General features: G+C 44.4%; 1 protein-coding gene across 1 annotated transcript in view; it reads left to right on the top strand.

Annotated features, from left to right (window-relative positions):
- Nucleotides 1–18,332, top strand: part of FAM135B (family with sequence similarity 135 member B) — a 397,453-nt gene that overhangs the window by 1,636 nt on the left and 377,485 nt on the right. The window lies entirely within an intron of this gene.

Here is an 18,332-nt window from a genome sequence, read left to right as displayed (position 1 = left end):
TTGGTTAACAAATGTGCTTGCTGCGCTGAGTTCTGTGTTATATAATCGTACAGAAAATACATTTTGATAAACTCTCTTTTTTTATAGTAAACAGATTTATTAGCCTCTACTTCCTTTGCTGAAAAAGATGAACCAGCAAGGGTTCTGCACCACAAATCCAGTAAAATCCTGAGGAATTCTTACCAGCGCAACCAGTTTGGGTCTAAGATGCCACAAGCTGTTTCATTTTTTAATTATTAAGATGTAGACAAAAGCAAGGGATTTATTTTACATTTGGGTTTGGAAATGCAGATTCTGAACTTTGAATCATATGCCCATCTCATGTGCTGTGGCAGTTCTGTGGTATCATGGTCAAGTCACTAAACTTCCATTTTGCTTAATGTTATAAATGTTTTCCTTTCCACTTTGAAATATCCTGTGGTATACTGATGTTACATTAATGATCTTGGACTTCTCATTATCTCAATGGATGCTGCATTTTGTGTCTGTGTTTATGAATGACTTGGAAATATGGCATATATGTGTTAGCTGCACCAGCAAATCAGCAATTTCCCTTTATTTCCTTGCTATATTTTAGCAGACTAGCATTAATTCCCATGACTACCAGCAAATGTTTAACACATTTAAATTCTCTTTGCACTTGGAAATGAAAATGTATGGCTACAGATGTACTGTGGGGACTCCTGGGGATTACTGAAGAGTTTTTCATTATGCCTCTACAGGGAGTCTGCTGTTCACTGCAGTCTGAGCTCCTGTAAATCCTGAACTAACTAAGACCTTCACCCTGTTTCTGGTTTTTATAAATGTATCATCTGCAGAGTTGCTAAGGAAGAGCAGTTTTTAAGAGGGAGATTTTCAGTACATTCGTCCTGCCCCATCCCCATTTCCTTACTGTGCTTTCCACTTTGTTGAGCCATACACCTGAAACAGACTTCCTGAGTTGGAGCAGCATGCTCTCTTTCTGGCCTTATTCAAATTCAGTGTTAAAAACCATATTTTTGAGGCTGCTTTAAAATCTTAACCCCAGCGTATAATACAGTTTGAGCTCTAAGTGAGTTATAAATTCAGGTACAGTTAGTAGGTTCCTTCCCCAGAGGGCTTAAAGTCTGTTTGTACCTGAATCAAGAGGGGGGCAGTAGCAGTAGGAGCAATTAACTCAACTTATAGAAACATAGAAATGACGACAGAAGAAGACCAAACGGCCCATCCAGTCTGTTACTCTTGGCTCTTAGTAATCTTTTGGTTCTATTTCCCTTCCACCCCACCATTAATGTAGAGAGCAGTGTTGAAACTGCATCTAAGTGAAATATCTAGCTTAATTAGTTAGGGGTAGTAACCACCGCAATAAGCAAGCTACACCCATGCTTATTTGTTTACCCAGACTATGTACTGTAATTCAGTCCAAAGAACTCCCCAACCTGGACACCACCAACCCCAACACAGCCCTTCTGTCCTGGCACAATATCACAGAATCGATCGCAAATAAAGTTTGCCCTAAAGCAGTCAAAACAATCAACCCAATGCATAAAAAGAAGCAACCCTGGTTCTCCTCCGAACTTAAGCAGATAAAACAAGACCTCAGACACAAAGAAAGTGATTGGCGTAAGTCCCCCAATTCCACGACTCTAACCAACTACAAACACACATTACATCTCTACAAGAATTCCATCTTACGGATAAAAAGAGACTTCTATGCCAGCAGAATCCACGACCTCCAATTCAATGCTAGGACCCTGTTCTCATATGTCTCCCAACTCACTAAATCCCCCACCCACGTCATACCAGATGACCAAGCTCAATCCAAAGCAAATGAACTAGCACTGTTCTTCCAGAAAAAAACTGCAGACACTCTAGCTCGCCTTCCCACCAACACACCCCCCCCCCATCCCTACCTATGACTCCATTCCTCACCCTGGAGCTAACCTAGATTCCTTTGAACCAACTACCCCACTAGAGATCGAATCCTTACTTAAGAAGCTGAAACCTTCCAACCACCCATCAGATCACATTCCAACTAAACTTCTGCTTCTCAACCCAATGACTATCTCCAGACCTTTGACCAATATCATAAACTGCTCACACTCCCAAGGAATATACCCAGACAGACTAAAAACGGCCTCTCTCATACCCCTCCTAAAGAAACCTAACCTGGACACGAGAGATCCCGCCAATTTCCGTCCCATATCTAACCTTCCTTTTCTGGCCAAAATCATGGAGAAATTGGTAAATATGCAACTCAGATTATCTGGAAGAACACAATATCCTCTATCCATCCCAGTACGGTTTTCGTAAATCATTAAGTACAGAATCCCTCCTTATCTCACTCTCGGACCACATCATCATGGGCCTTGACAAAGGACTGTCATTCATCCTGATCCTTCTAGATATCTCCGCAGCCTTTGACACCGTGAACCACACCATCCTACTAAATCGGCTTTCAGAAATCGGATTAACAGGATCCGCACACAAATGGTTCTCCTCCTTCCTCAGCAACAGGAGTTTTAAAGTAAACATTAATAATAAAGAATCTTCAGACGTCAAATCAACTTTAGGCATACCGCAAGGATCTTCCCTGTCCCCCACCCTCTTCAATATCTACCTCCTCCCCCTCTGCCAGCTGCTTACAAAATTAAAATTAATCCACTACCTCTATGCAGACGACGTACAGATTCTGATCCCCATAACAGAATCACTCTCTAAAACGCTCTCATACTGGGAAAGCTGCTTTGAAGCTATTAACTGCCTACTCTCAGGTCTAAACCTAGTCCTCAATGCATCCAAGACAGAACTCCTTCTCATCTCCCCCGACCACTCAGCCCTAACCCATCTGACATCATCCAACACCCAGATCTCACAAGTAAGGGACCTAGGAGTCATCCTTGATAACCACCTGAATCTAAAGAAATCCATCAACACCACCTCCAAGGATGGTTTTTGTAGACTCCCAAGTTATGAAAAGGCTCAAACCTCTCCTCCATTTCCAGGATTTCAGAACCGTGCTCTAAACCACGCTCTTTTCCAAAACATTACTGCAACGCTCTCCTTCTCGGACTCCCTTTCTCCTCTATCAAACCATTACAGACGCTCCAGAATTCGGCAGCCAGAATCCTAACCAACACCAACAGAGGTTCGCACATCACTCCCATACTACGGAACCTTCACTGGCTGCCAATAAAATATAGAATAATGCACAAGGCCCTCACCGCAATTCATAAATCCATATACAATCAACAACTAGACCTCCAGATTCCTCTCAAATTATATTCATCCTCAAGACGTATAAGAGAAGCGTACAAAGGTATCCTGCAAGTTCCCCCAACAAAAGCCACGCGACTATCATCCACCAAAGAACGAGCATTCTCTACAGCGGGTCCAACCATCTGGAACAATATGCCCACTGACCTCAGACTAGAACCTTGCCCTCGAACTTTCTGAAAAAAACTTAGACCTGGCTCTTCCTCCAGGCCTTCCCCTAACTTTCTAAGCCATTAATTGTCAACCGGACAGGACTCTGCTTTACCGGCTAATGCCTCTCCATGTTTAGACACTATAATTAAGCCGCCGTTTCTTTTGTTTCATTGCCTTTTCTAGTTCTCCTCAGTTACAGCGTCCTTTACCTCTGACTAGCCTAGCCCCAAGTTATCTACCCTGTTATTTGTAACTTCCGCTTCAAGTGAATTGTTCTTGTTTAAGTTTTACCCTTTGTTACATGTAAACCGATCTGATATGAAATTTTTCATGAAGGTCGGTATAGAAAAATGTTAAATAAATAATGGTAACGGGGCCAGCTGTCAGCTGCCAAGGGAATGCTTCTGTGGCGGAATTGGAGGGTGTGATTACGCCCGGATGAGTGGCCGCCTTGCCTTGGTACTAAGGCAGGGGGCCAGTGGGTGAAGATCGCTGCCTTGCTTGGTTGTCACGACGGGTGGTGAATGACTTGGGGACACAGCCCTGGTGTCCATAAACACGGCTCGGGTACATGTCTTTTATTGTTCCCTTTATAGCCAACTATTTGTGGGCTTTTTGTATTACAGTATCATGTTTAATGGTATGTAAGAACGTGTGTGTGGTGTGTGATCAGGATGGGAAAGCATGTTGGTTTCTGGTCCCAGAGTTATGTACCTTCTTTGGGAAAAATAATTCTTTTACATTTATTTTTTGCAGTTTATTTTGGAGTGGATAAAAAAATAAAGTGAAAATAAATTAACTACATGCATATACAGTATGCCACCCATTAGGACCCTCTGGTAGATGAGCAAGCTGTAATGTTTTGCTCATTCATCTCCTAACTGCATTTTGCTGGTTTGCAGCCTCCCGTCCCTCCTTCCTATGATCAATGTTCTTAAGGTACATGGGACATGCACACGAGAGCTGGGGCAAGATGCATATTCTAGCATCTTGCCCCAACTAAACGCAAGAGCCTGTCTGCTGTTGTGGAAATGCAGCTCCTTTCTGAAAAGCATGCCATGTCTTAGCAGTTAATATGCATGCAACAATCCTTAAAACTCTGGAGCCCAAAAAAGAGGCGGGTGGGGGACGACGGCCTGGGAGGCAACCAACACAAATTCAACCAACTTGAAACTCTTGTATGCATCTGGTTTACCGCATTGAATGTTATTTGTTTGCCAGTTCCTCACTGTTGCCATAGAAGGAAAGAGCTGCTCTGCCTACTTTACAGAACATGCATGTGGACATGTTCTTAGTCCAGGATATGCCATGCATGTGAAAAAGAAAATAACACCCGTGTCAGAGTTCTCATGCCACTATCCCTCCCCCCAATGCATGTCCTTCAGCTACTACTCCATGTACCCCAGAGGTGTCTGCTGTATGAAATAGAAAGGCACACTTAGATCTTGTCTGGATGAAAGTAGTAACATAAATGCCATTTGCTTTTTTAGTATTTTAATTCATATCCTACCTCCCTTAACTCTACACCACCTCTATACTCCTCTTTCATTAACACTGCACCTCTCTGACAGTGGGGAAAGCCCACCTCTTCGGGACCTGCCATAGAGCTTGGGCCATGCTCACCACAGACATGCCAAGTCTCATGCATGTGGGTGGATGTGGGTGTATGCTAGTGTGAGTATGAGAGAGAGAGCGCGAGTGTATGTATATGTATGTGTGTGTGAGAGGAGAAAGTTTGTGTCCATCTCCCCCACCTTCCCTCCCACAAATCCACAACAATCACAGAGTGATTGGACATCAAAAGTTTACAGGCATAGAGAGTGGGTGATTTTTGTGTCTTTAATTTTAATTATGGCGTGTTATTTGATGTGTCTGCAGGTTTGGAATATTTTAGTGTTTTGTTACTTTTTAAAAACTGTTATGAGTTTTTAACTATTGGCTATTACTCCATCTGTGTTTTGAAATATGTATTCTTTAATTAGCATAGATTTTGTCACGCTCGGTGAGCCCTTAGGCTGTGGTGCGTGGTTGATTCAACCTAGTAGGTGAGCCCATTTAGGCCCATGGTGACAGCTGGCGGACATGCCCTTGCTGGGACAGGAGCTGGAACTTAACAAGGCAGAGCAGGATGGACCAGGCACGACAAGCAAGACCAGCAGGAACAAGCAAGGCAGGGGTACGGACAGACGAGGACCAGTGCACAACAAGACAAGGCAAGGCACCAACTAAGAAGAGGCGAGACTGGACAGTCTCAAGTCAAGGAGACATGAAAGCAACACGCACTGCAGACTAGGCAGGGGACCTATTGCTGAGGCAAGGTATGGAGCGTGGCTGGGGTTTAAATATCTAGCTGCATGACGTCATTGCTGAGTATCAACAGAACAGTCTCCCGCCGTGGGGACTTTAAATGACGGTGCGCCTTGTGCACCGCACGTAAGGGAGTCTGCAGGATGAGTGGCAGGGTGGAGTCCTGGCTGCATTAACGATGTCTTAGGTGTTTGGGGAGCGAGAACGGCTGGTCATGGGGCAATCCCACAACCAGCCAAATGTTAAAGTTTTACTATTTTTGATTAATGTTTTTTATATTACTTGATTTTGTTTGATGCTTTATGAGGAATGAAGCTGTTTGGTTTTCCATTGCAGCATTGCATACAGAATCTGACTTGTGGCTTCCAGTTCAGTTTTTGCCTACAGGTTTCTGTTTATAGTTTTTGACCATTCTATTCTGTATTTAGTGAGGATCTGTCTGTGTTCTGTATATTTGATTGAGGTGAATTCTGCTAGTGTGTGGTTTCTGTGTAGGATGTATAGCAACCCGTCTTGCTCTGTTTTCCTACTAGGAGGTGTATTGATAAGAACATAAGAAATTGCCATGCTGGATCAAGCCCAGCATCCTGTTTCCAACAGAGGCCAAAACCAGGCCACAAGAACCTGGCAATTACCCAAACACTAAGAAGATTCCATGCTACTGATGCAATTAATAGCAGTGGCTATTCCCTAAGTAAAATTGATTAATAGCCATTAATGGACGTCTCCTCCATGATGTTTTAGGGCCTAGAGTAATATTTGCAGTATTGCCTTTTCATAGTCAGGATTGTTACTGTTTGAGAGCTGGCAGTTAGTGCTGTTTTGAAAGGAAGGTTTACTATATTGTAATTGAATTCGTTTATTGATGGCTTTCTGAGGGCCAAACCGACATCCAACATGTATTACATTAGGCCTAATATGGGTTCCAACTGTTTTTTTTTTTTGTTTTTTTTTTTTTTGCAGAATTTTCTGGTTATACATAATAGCAATGCATGTAAATATAAGATTTTATTTTAAGTGATATTTTTATCTCAGAAGACTGTACTTTGAAAGTCCTTTTTCATGTAAAATCTGTTAAAAATTAATGAGTGTGGAGAGGGCCATGGGGAGGGGAGTGCTCAAGGCTGTAAGTTTCACCTTGGATACCTAATACTCTTGTACAGGAGCTGGTTGAGAGCCACACTATGGTGGAGGTCCTGCTGTCCCTACTCCGCTACTGGGGCAAAGGCAAAGAGCTAGGCAGAGACAGAGGAATCCAGTACTACAACTCCCAGGTACCTCTGTACTGAGGCAGGGGAGGCAGGGAGGTGAGAAGGACCAAGCCCAAAGGCCCTGGGTTCCTAGAGATCCTGTAGGGTGGGGGTGAGGCAGCTCTAGATTGGGAAGACCCTGCTGCACGAAGGGGGTGGGTCTTCTCAAACAGAAGAAGGAGAACCCTTGTTGGGAGGGGAGGCAGCGGAGCTTCTGGAGCCAGAACCTATGGAGATTGAAGAAAGGGAGGCCTAAAACAACCCTGCACTCATGGATACCTCCATAATCCTTTCAGAGGAGGATTGCCCCAGCTGGGGGATTAGTACAAAGCTCTTTCACAGGGAAGAGGAGAAAAAACAGGTAGGTGGGGCTTGCATCAAAGTGGATTTTGTGGGAGGAAAAGGAGGTTGAAATCCTCAGCTGAAGGAAGAAACGGGTGTGCTGAAGAGATTTGTTAACAAACCTTACTGTTAAAGAGAAGGTTGCTGTATTATTGGCATGGGATGTTGAGGAAAAACAAACTGCTGGCAGTCTCACAACTTGTGAGAAAGCCTTTGTAAGGATGATTATTTTGGTTTGTTTGGATTCTGTTTTACCCATAGAGACTGAAAGGGACATAAATCACCTGGGTGTGTTGATTATAGCTGCAGCAAGTGAGCAGGGCACTGGCTACTGGCAGGTTTTTTGTTTATTTTTTTTTGGACTGAAAACCGTAGCAATCATTGGCGCTCAACGGGTGTTGCAACATGTACTCTTTTTTTTTTTTTCCTTCTCTGACTGGGGTGAGAGAAGAACCAGGGCTTGCCCCAGTTTTCTGGTTACCCCCTGAATGTTTGCTGGTTTGTTTTTTTTTTCCCTCCCTTTCGTTGGTGACTGGAGTTACAAGTGGGGCATCAAAATGGCACGGACAATGGCTTGTCCTCTGCATTGGTTTGGGAAAGGCCATGGCCCAGGCTTATAGTGAGTCTTGACACTGTTGGAAATTTTTATTTTATTTTATTTTTTTGTTGGAGGCAAAAAGACTAATCAGAGTAAGCACCACTCCAGCCCAGGACACCAGAGAGGGGAGACTACTGCACACACACAGAAAGGGAACATGAAGGAGGAAACTACAGCAGCGCCTGGAACCACACACAGGCAGAGGCAGGAAACCAAGACAACACGAGACTGGGGGCTGAGAAGAGATCAGTAATATAGTCTCCAAATTGTTGAGCATAGCAGTCTCTGACTTTGTTTACTGTCCCCTAACAGGGAAAAAGCCAACTGCCTCCCATGGTACAGAGAGTCACAGAGGGTCCAAGATAGCCCAATTGTATACCCTAGGCACATCGCCTGAAAAATCTCACTTTTTGCATAGAATCTGACTCACTGGGGCAGTAAATCTCACTTACTGCCAGGGACCACCCTTGACGTCTCTGATCCGGTTAAAATCTTGGAATCATTTGCTTTGAGAAGAAAAAAGTGATTTGCTGCTTGTCAGTAAAATAGCTGAGGAACTCTGCATCAGACCTGCCATACTAGCAGGCCAGATGTACTAAGCATTTTTTCCATCGATACAAAATCGCTTTAGTAGATAATGCCCTAAGTCTACAGAATCTTTTCTACAATATGTGTCTCCATTATAGCCAACTTAAGGCAGCAGTTTTGGCCAAACAAACTTGTAAGCTAAGGGGTAGATTTTCAAAGGGTTACACGCGTAACCCCAAAAACCTGCCCTATTTTTGCATAGGCTCAGCGGCGCGTGCAAGCCCCGGGACACGCGTATGTTCTGGGGCTTTGAAAAAGGGGCAGGGCTGGGACGGTGGACTGGGGGCGGGACCTCGGCCTCCGGCACAGCGGCTGTGCTGGGGCATGGGTGCGCTGGCAGCTGGCCGGCGCGCGCAAGATACGCCTGACAGAGGCAGGCATAAAAAAATAAAACAAGGTAGGGGGGATTTAAGTAGGGCTGGGGGGGGGGGGGGTGTTAGATTTATTTATTTATCGAGTTTTATATACCTTCATTTGGTTTCGCCATCATAACGGTTTACAAAAAATACGAAGTTTACAAGGTTAAGGAGGTTAACAAGGTTTTCAAAAAGGTTCAAATGATTGTTAACATAGAGACATCATATACAAGTTATTTGCTGTTCAGTTTTTTACATTTCAATTCTTTGTTATAATATATACTTGTGTTGAGTTTCAGTTTTCTTAAGTTTAGGCCGGAGGGGGTTGGCGTTGTGGTGTTCATTGAGAGAGTTGGTATGCTTTGGTGAACATCCATGTCTTTAGATCTTAAGGTTTTTAGGTTTTCTTGAGTTCTGAGTTCCTAGAGAGCTCCCTAGAGAGATTGCTCTCTTTTGGGTTGAGGTGAGTTGTTTGGAACGAGTAGGTGGTGTCTTTAGAAGTCCTTTATTTGCTGATCTGAGGTTTCTGTTTGGTGTATGTAGTTTTATGGAGGAACTTAGCCAGTTTTCTTGTTTTTCATATATAATTTTATGAGGAATGGATAGTATTTTGTATTCAATCCTGAATTTTATTGGTAGCCAGTGTAGCGAGATAAGTGTTGGAGTGATGTGGTCATGTTTTTAGATCCAGTGAGGATTCTTGCGGCTGCGTTTTGTAGGATTTGGAGTGGACGGATAGTGTTTAGAGGTAAGTTGAAAAAGGAGTGAGTTACAGTAGTCCAGGTTAGAGAAAATGAGTAATTGAAGGACTGATCTGAAGTCGTTGGTGGAAAGGAAAGATATTAATTGATGGAGTGTTAGTAGTTTATGATATCCGTGTTTGTGTGGTTTTTGAAAGAACGTTCCTTGTCAATTATTACTCCAAGATTGACCGGAGATATAATCGTATTTTGGTTCATTAGGTTGAGTGGTGGAAGTTGAGGGGAGTTGTTCTTTCTGTCTAATATGATTATTTCAGTCTTTTTAGATAGGGGAAGATGGGGGGTAGTGGAAGGAAAGTTCCCTCCAAGGCCACTCCGATTTCGGAGTGGCCTTGGGAGGGAACGGGGAAAGCCATCGGGGCTTCCCTAGGGCTTGGCGCGCGCAAGGTGCACAAATATGCACCCCCTTGCGTGTGTCGAACCTGGATTTTATAACATGCGCGCGGTAGCGCGCGCATGTTATAAAATCGGGTGTACATTTGTGTGCACCGGGAAGTGCGCACAATTGTGCCCCTTGTGCGCTGCTTTCAAAATCTGCCCCTAATTGTGTTAAAACAATTCTCAAGATTCTCCTCTGTCATCTTGACTGTAAATTTCTTTGGTGTATTTAAGGTTGGGTGTACTCAGGACCAAGGATTTCCCATTTTATGGATTTAGGAACAATTTTTAATGTTATAAATTTTTGAGAAGCTTTTCCCATTTCTCCTTCCTTTATGAATCCAAATAAACCGAGATGTTGCTTTGCTACGCCATAGCATAACCACAGACTATAAAATCTTGCACTCGAGAGCTCCACTGCTCATAAAACTGTGCTTGTTTCTCATTTTAAGATGAAGCAGTATTCAGCCAAGAAACGTGAAGAGTATTTTTGGTTTCAGCGTCTGCTGTTTTTGGGTAGTGCATTGTTGTGAATGTGCCACCTCCTGTTTAAATTTAGTGAATTACATTACATTCCGGACTTCTGTACTGCCTTTCCCCCCAAAAAACAGGTCTCAAAGCAATCTTCAACATCAATTCAAATACAGCACGATAGATAAATTAAAAATCAGTAATCCCTAACACAAGCTGTCCCCACCTCCTACCCTCACTAGGGAAAGAAACTGACTGCACCACTAGCTAAAAGAAGTGTATTGAGAGGCATATGTTTTCACTTTCTGTTCTAGTTTTCTGGGTTATTCTGTATTTGTACCAATGAGACCTGCACTACATTTCCAGCATTACCTTTATGAAGTCTCTGGCAAAGATGGATTATCTGTATTAGGTTGGTTCATTATACTTTCTGTATTTTTGTATTACTTTGTCAGCATTACCTTTCTGATGTCCCTGGTAAAGGAACGATGGCTTTTAGTGCTTTCCGTATGGGCCGTTAAAGAGAGAGACCTGTGCTTTACTTTTGGTTTTCGTTTTTTTTATGATTATAATTCCTTTGCATAGTGTTTATTATACTTATGTGGTCTTTCTTATATTAATCTCTGAGATTTCTTGTGATGACATGCATTTTGTTTGTGAGATGAGAGAAGCTTCAAAAATCAGGGTGCTGGCTGGTCATGGGATTTTTTTTTTTTTTGTTTTTTTTTCAGCAATGTGGACTATTTCTCTCTAAATGCATTTTGTATATTTGTTTTCCATGTGTTTGATATTGTCGTAATTCCTAAACAAATCGCAGACAGCTCCACCACACTGCTGGTACCCTTATTTCAAAATGACCTCTGGGGAAAAAAATCCAAGATGAACTACTGCTCTCCTCCTCCTACTTTCCTTCTGCCTCCTTGCTCCCTTGACATTCTCGAAAGGGCTCACAAAGGGTCAGCTTCCTTTGGTGTGCCCCTGTGGATGTGTCCCATCCCTGGCGGCAGCCTTTGAGGAAGTTGCACAATGAATGACTGGAGATATCCTTTTAAGATTAAGGTCCTTGGGGGCTTTTTTTTTTTTTTTTTTTTACTAGCCCATTTTAAAATAGCACAGAATTTACTAAACTTCGGTATTTGAGTACCGTAGTATAGTTAATCCTGTGTTTAATTTTCTGCATGTTCCTGGCCACAGCAGTATATGATGACAGGTCCCCCCCATCCTGGGTCTCCTTACCCACTTGTGCAGAAATGCCTGGTGTTCTGTGGGCAACTGCTCCAACCTCCCACCAGTTAAGCACTGGCTCCTTTTCCAAAATGCCAGCTCATTTACAGAATATTAGCTGCCTCTTCCATATACCTACCCTCGAATGCGCACCGTAAAATTCTTGGTGGGGCTAATGTGGGCAGGAGCAATTCCCACTTGTTCCTGCCCCACCTACATCCATCTTTCAAAATGTTGCCAGCTGTCCCCGGGCACTTCTTTGGCATTTTTGGATAGAGGGGTGGGAGGGGACTTTATCATGGTCCTGTGACCTCTTTGAAACATTGTACTCCATTAGTAGGTGCGTTAGATTGCTGATGCTCTCGGGTGTGTGTGTGTGGGGGGGGAGTTAGCTATATTCAGGGTCCCCCCCCATCTTTCACAATTGTGTGGCCGCTATAATTGCCACAGAATTCAGCCTGGGAGACTGGGGACCCTCTTGGAGGAGACGGATTGGTGGCAGTGGATGGCGCATTTCCTCTTTCCCACTTTCCCCAGAAGAGAAAAAAAATCACGGTGGGGACGGCACAGTCAACCCTCTTATGACTTCATTCGCTGGCTCCTGTCACTTCAAAACAGGAGGAGAAAGATTGCGGCCTTGCAGCTCCTCTGGTGCGTCCTCCGTCCTCCACTGCATAGAAATGATCAAGGCGAGGAATAACATCAAATAAGAATAGAATACATATAATATATACTTCCTTATCGTATTTCTAGACCAGTCATTACAATTGGATTTCCCTCCTCCTCAGCTTGACGGAGTCAGAGGACTCGCCTTTTTCATGACCTTACTTAGGGCTATAAAGGAGGTGTGGCCCTGGCCAAAACCCAGTAGTTCTCTGTCTCCAGCAAGGGCAGCTACATGAATATGATGTAGCTCCCAGAGTTGGGGTGTATCCTGCCCTGGTTGAGTCCTTGTTGCTCCTGGAACAATTACCCCTAGGGATTACCTTCTCTCATTGGGAGCAGTCTCCCAGGCTCTGCCCTGGTCAAGCTCCTGGGTCATCCCAGTAGTAACTTTCCAGGGCCTGTCCTGGCTGAGTTCTTGGAGGTCCCTCCTTGCCTGTGAAACTGCCCAGTATCCTGCGGGGGCTGTAGTCTCCCCAGAGCACAACAGTGATTGCTTATCTGTAGCGAGTGGTTCCCGGCATCTCAGGAGGTTTGTAAGGCAGCCTTGCTCGCTCCACCTCTGCCTCCCTCTCTCTCAGGTAAAGGAGCAGCAGAGGTAAGTAGAAGCTGGGTCAGCTACCTACATGTAAGTAACGGCTGAGCTGGGTTTTTTTGTGGATATGCGTATGTTGGAGAGAGGGCTGCAGCTGAGCATGTGCACTTATCAAAAGTAATGGGTAACTCCCTGCAGTTAAACTATTGCCCTGGTCTTTTCTGTAGCATTAAGTACTACGTTTATGATACACCTATGAGTTTTCCAAGCAGCCTGGGTAAAGCCTGCAGAAATACTGCAAGGCTAAACATTACCCATCAGGATTGTGACAGTCTGCATGGGTAAATTTAGAGTCTAACAGAGTAAGCCGGGATAACAGGTTCAGCTATCTTAGAGCCGGTGAGTCCTTGACTTGCAGTAGCCCTGCTCAAGATATAACCTGTTGTGGCATAGCTCAAGGTTGCTCGGGTGCAATGCCCTTCAATAAAAGTGTAGCTTAATGGGCAAAAATGTGGGGGGGGGGGAAATCTATAACATCCTTAAAAAGGGTTTATAACTTATCTGAGCTATGATGCGAGCAGTGTTTAACTAATTATCTCCGCTTCAGGTGACCTGCCTGACCACACCCTGTACTAATACTGGCTGAGGCTGGTTCAGTGAAAGCTCCTGCCTACTAATAAGTAAGGGTAAGGCTCTGGTAGTGGAGCCGGTGGAGATATGAGGGTTGCAGGATCCTCTTAAAGGGTTTGTGGAGCAAGCAGATTACAGCTCCACAGATTCCCCTTAAGTAGTAATGCTCAGGGAGCAAACCAGTTCAGACCGGCACACTCCTCGTTCTTGGTAATGTTCTGACTATAAAGCAAGCAGATTAGTCCTATGAGCTCCTCTCGATTTAATAACGCTCCGGCTATGAATCAAGCAGGTAGTAGCCCTGCAGGCTCCTCTTAAAGATGGGGAGGCTGAGGTATTCCTGGGTCTAACACCATTATGGGTTGAGTTTTCCCACAGGAGTCTCCTCCCAGGATCTGTCCTGGTTGAGTCCCTTGAAAGTAATTCCAGGTCCCTGAGGGAATTTGTAGAGCCTTTGGAACCTGGCAGCCCATGTGTTAAAAAAAAAAAAAAAAAAAAAGAAGGCTGCAGCCAGTTATGCTCACTCTCTCTTTCTCCCTGCCCCTTTCCTTGGCAAAGGAACAGAAGATGTAAATAGAAGCTGTGTCTATCAGCAGGCGGGGGCTTCCGAGAGGTAGTAAGTAATGTTGAGTCATTCTATATTTTCTGTGGGGTGATGAGTTAAAACCAACATTAGATATCTCAGCTTTGATGTCTACTGTGTTGTACCAAAGCTGAGAGAGAGCAATGATTAAGGGTGCTTATTTACTGCAGGGGAGGGGGAGCCCCTATACCTGTGGTGGTGCTGATTTTCTGGTTGTTTCTGGGACACTGCAGTCATAGGTGTAACCTTGCATTATGTGCACAAAGTGCCCTGCAGTATAATACCACCATGAAATTCACCAAGTTCAGATGGTGCAAAAGTTGAACTGTAGTTCAAGAATTACAGTAGTAAGGATAGCACATCACAAATCTGCAGAAGGAAAGTACGCCAGACTTTTTGCAACACACTAGTTGATTGGTAATTAGCAAAGCATGGTTATCTTAGAGCTTGCAGATCTCTTGGTCTATAATAGTACAGCTCAATGCCCCACAGCCTACTGCATGAGGGCAAGAGGTGTGGTTGTCCTAGAAAATGGCCCAAAAGATTTGCCTCTGGCTGCATTTGTACACCTATCACATTAAGTTGGATAGAAGCCGAGGCTCAGTTAACTAAGGCAAGGTGACTGTATGAATTTACTGGGACATAAATAGCTCCACACAAATTTAGGAGATAACAGCAGGGGTGCTACTACATCTAAAAAGTATTCAAACTAACCTGAAGTGAAGAGTTGAAAAAAAACAAAACAAAAAAACTCCAAACAAATCAGAGGGTAGCCAGGCTATCCCAGTTGCTAACAGATATACTTATCCCGCAGCTGCAAGGCAGGGCTAGGAGCTGGTTTGCTTAGAGCAGTGGTCCCCAACCCTGTCCTGGGGGCCCACCAGCCAGTTGGGTTTTCAGGATACCCACAATGAATATGCATGAGAGAAAATTTGCATGTTAGGGAGGCAGTGCATGCACATTTTCTCTCATGCATATTCATTGTGGGTATCCTGAAAACCCGACTGGCTGGTGGGCCTCCAGGACAGGGTTGGGGACCACTGGCTTACAGAATGCTACAGCTGGGTTACAGACTAACCCATGGGGATACCTGGTAATCTCAACTGTAGCAGTCTTTAAAAAGAGAGGGTGTAATTCACAGCCCTGCAGTGCTGCAGGCTTAGTTCACGTGTGTTAAAGGAACTTGGTGTATAGAGGGGATCTGAGAAGGCCCCAGCCATGAATTCCGACAGGGTCCCAGCCTCAAGGAAAGCCTAGGAAAGACCAGGCCAATGCAATCCAGTCACGTTAAAAATGTACGTCGAAACTGGTCGCACTTTTTTTTTTTTTTTAATGCACGTACAATCACCTCTCCTGGGCACTCGATGCAATAGGCAAATGAGCCGCCCCGCTAAAAAGGATGCACTTAGGGATAAATTGTGCATCCCTAGCGTGTCCATGGCATCTGGCGCCAAGGAAATGTGGCTGCGCACGGGTTAGGAAAACGGATGCTCAAATTTTACAAATGTCTGTTTTCCTAACCCGTGCCCAGCCATGGGCTAGGAATATGGATGCTCGTTAATTGAGAGTCCATTTTCCTAACCTGACCACTGAGAAGACATTTAAAAAAAAAAAATTATTTTTTTTTGTTTCCTCTGACTTAATATTGCCACAATATTAAGTTGGAGGAACTACAGAAAAACAGTATTTTCTGCTAACTTTTGGGGCTCTTCAAGACTTGACGCCAGCTCTAGGGCTGGCATTAATTTTTGAGGGTAAAAATGTGCACGTCAGGCGCACATTTATATTTTACATAAGGGGGTAATAGTTAACAGGGTTCATCAACGTGGTATTTACATGTGACGAATGCTATTAGCAACGTGCTAGTTTGGATGCGTGTTTTGGACGCACTAATCCCCTTATTGCACATGGGGGCTATGGACGCGCGTCCAATCGAGGATTAACTTATGCGCTAGCCTGAGCACGCGGTCTTGCATCAGCCTGAGAATCTTTAGGGTGAAAAACCAGCACTCTATACTTCAAGCTAGGTAATAGCGATTGAAATCTGAGCTTTGTCTGTTTGGGGATATGCTAGGGGCCAGCCCCAGTATAATATCTGGGGAAAACTTCCTCCTCCCCCCCCCCCCCCCCCAAAAAAAAAAAAACAAAACCAAAATACAAAACAGAAAAGCTTAGCTGGGCTACAAATTTCCCAGCAGGGACTCCTTGCTACGGAGTTTGAGGTTGATGCACCAAGCTTATCTAGCTGAGCAGGAACCTATGCATTTCAGTATTTCTGGTTCCTAAGGATTAACATTTGTTCCTTAGGGCAGCTGCCAAAGAGCTGAGGTAAAATCTTGAACCCCCTTTAAGGGGGGGGACTCAAACCCCAGGCCTCCAGACCACCCTGGAGGAAGAAAGGGAGCTGGCATTAGATATCGATGACTCTACTATAATAGATGTTTCCCAGGAAAAGAGTAATGGCAGTCTTCATTTCCAGAAGAGTGGTCACTTGAATGATATCTCTTATTTTTGCAAAAAAAAAAAAAAAAGTAGACAAGTTATCCTCTGCCTCAGGAAGAGAGGACTAGCCTACTCACAGTCTCCCAAGTGGGTACTCTGTCTTGGCAGGCACGTTCAAGACAGAAATGGTATCAGCACTGAAGGTCAGTATATTGGCTGAAATAGGCCTCTTTAGGCAAGGTTTCTGCAGCCTCCATTTGTGGAGGCAATGGGGCCCGAGCCACTCAATATGCGGGGGTTCTTAGTCGGCCCTGGTTCAGCCCAGATAGCAATAGCCTTGGTGTTCTGGGGAAGGGACTAGGTACAACCTGGGTAGGATATCCTTGAAGGCTGTGACCTTGGCCTCAAGAAGAGAACAGTTTTGCTAACTTGTTAAGACAGGGTATGGTAAAAAAGAAAGAAAAGAAAGGGAGGCCATTAGGTACCTTAATGTGGTCCACCTCTGGACGGAGGCTGCGGTCAGGGATATTGTTGATGAGGCCAGGAGAGTTACCAGTGTCTTAAGACTTGGAACCTCACCATTATATCCCCATTTAAGTATAATCTGAGTTCAGTGGGCAAATATGCACAATCCCAAAGGTGACGTTTGATCTAGCAAAGACCCCAAAACCTTCATTAAGGTTGCGGCATACTCAGGTCACTAGGTCGCATTCATACATAGGCATATGGCATGTAAGCGCCAAGGTGGCTCAAGACACTTTCAGGCCTCCAGAATAACGCCTCCACCTCCTTTGAACAGTAGGTGGAATGCCGTATAGAGCATATCATCATCCAGATTTTGAAGGCCTTGATTAGGTGGCCCCTTGGGCCATTTCGGGATTGGTCTTAGACAAGAAAATTCCTTTGAGTAAGTCACATCTCAGAGTGGCAGGCTCAGTATTGCAGAGATACTTATCCAGGAATTTCTGAAGGTCTGGTTCCATCTTACTGCCTGAGCTAGTATCAGATTTCCATGGAAAGCAGGAGCCCGTCCAGATCTCAGCAGTAATGGCTGGTGGGGGAAAATGTAAAACCCGCGATTATAATACACATCAGATTCTCTTGACATACCTAACATTATAGAGGAACAGACGAGTGGTTCCTGATATTTGGTGCCTAAAACGAGGTAGACGGCCGCTAAGGCCACCATACCAGAAGGATCAAGGAGGCAAATGTATTGGCCTACCCATTATCAGGATAGCAGGGTCCAATTAGGACTCTGGGTTCATACTACAAGGGCACAGACACCATCCCGGGCAGAGGCACCTCAGCCTCTCCAGAAGAAATTGGCAAGGCAGTGGGCAAGGTCATCCTTGCACCTTTTTGAACCCCATAAATTGATCTCACTGTTCGAGTCAGTCACCGACTTCGAGACAAAGATTGATAAGGCAGCCCTGTTTTCCCCCACTCCAGCAAGGGGAAGTTTTGGAAAGTCCCAGTTGTAATGACTGGTCTAGCAGTTTAAGGAAGTTGAAATTATATTTACCGGATAATTTTCTTTCCTTGAATATTGCTAGACCAGTCATGATCCGCCCAGGAAGACAGGAGGAGGAGGGTCAGGGGGACTAATAGGCATCAAGTGAGGCACAACTGCCAGCGCTCTCCTTCTGCTGCTTATATCCTTTCCTTATGTTACATTTTTGCTTCACTCAGAATGGGTCCCAGTACCCCGGAGAATATGTTTCAAGAACGGGGTATAAAAGGGATTCCTAGTGGTCACATTGCTTTGCTTTGGCAGTAGGCTTCTGGTTTTGGCC

The sequence above is a fragment of the Rhinatrema bivittatum genome, chromosome 2 (genome assembly GCF_901001135.1).
Source record: "Rhinatrema bivittatum chromosome 2, aRhiBiv1.1, whole genome shotgun sequence".
Classification (NCBI taxonomy): domain Eukaryota; kingdom Metazoa; phylum Chordata; class Amphibia; order Gymnophiona; family Rhinatrematidae; genus Rhinatrema; species Rhinatrema bivittatum.
This window is presented reverse-complemented; position numbering and strand designations above follow the sequence as displayed.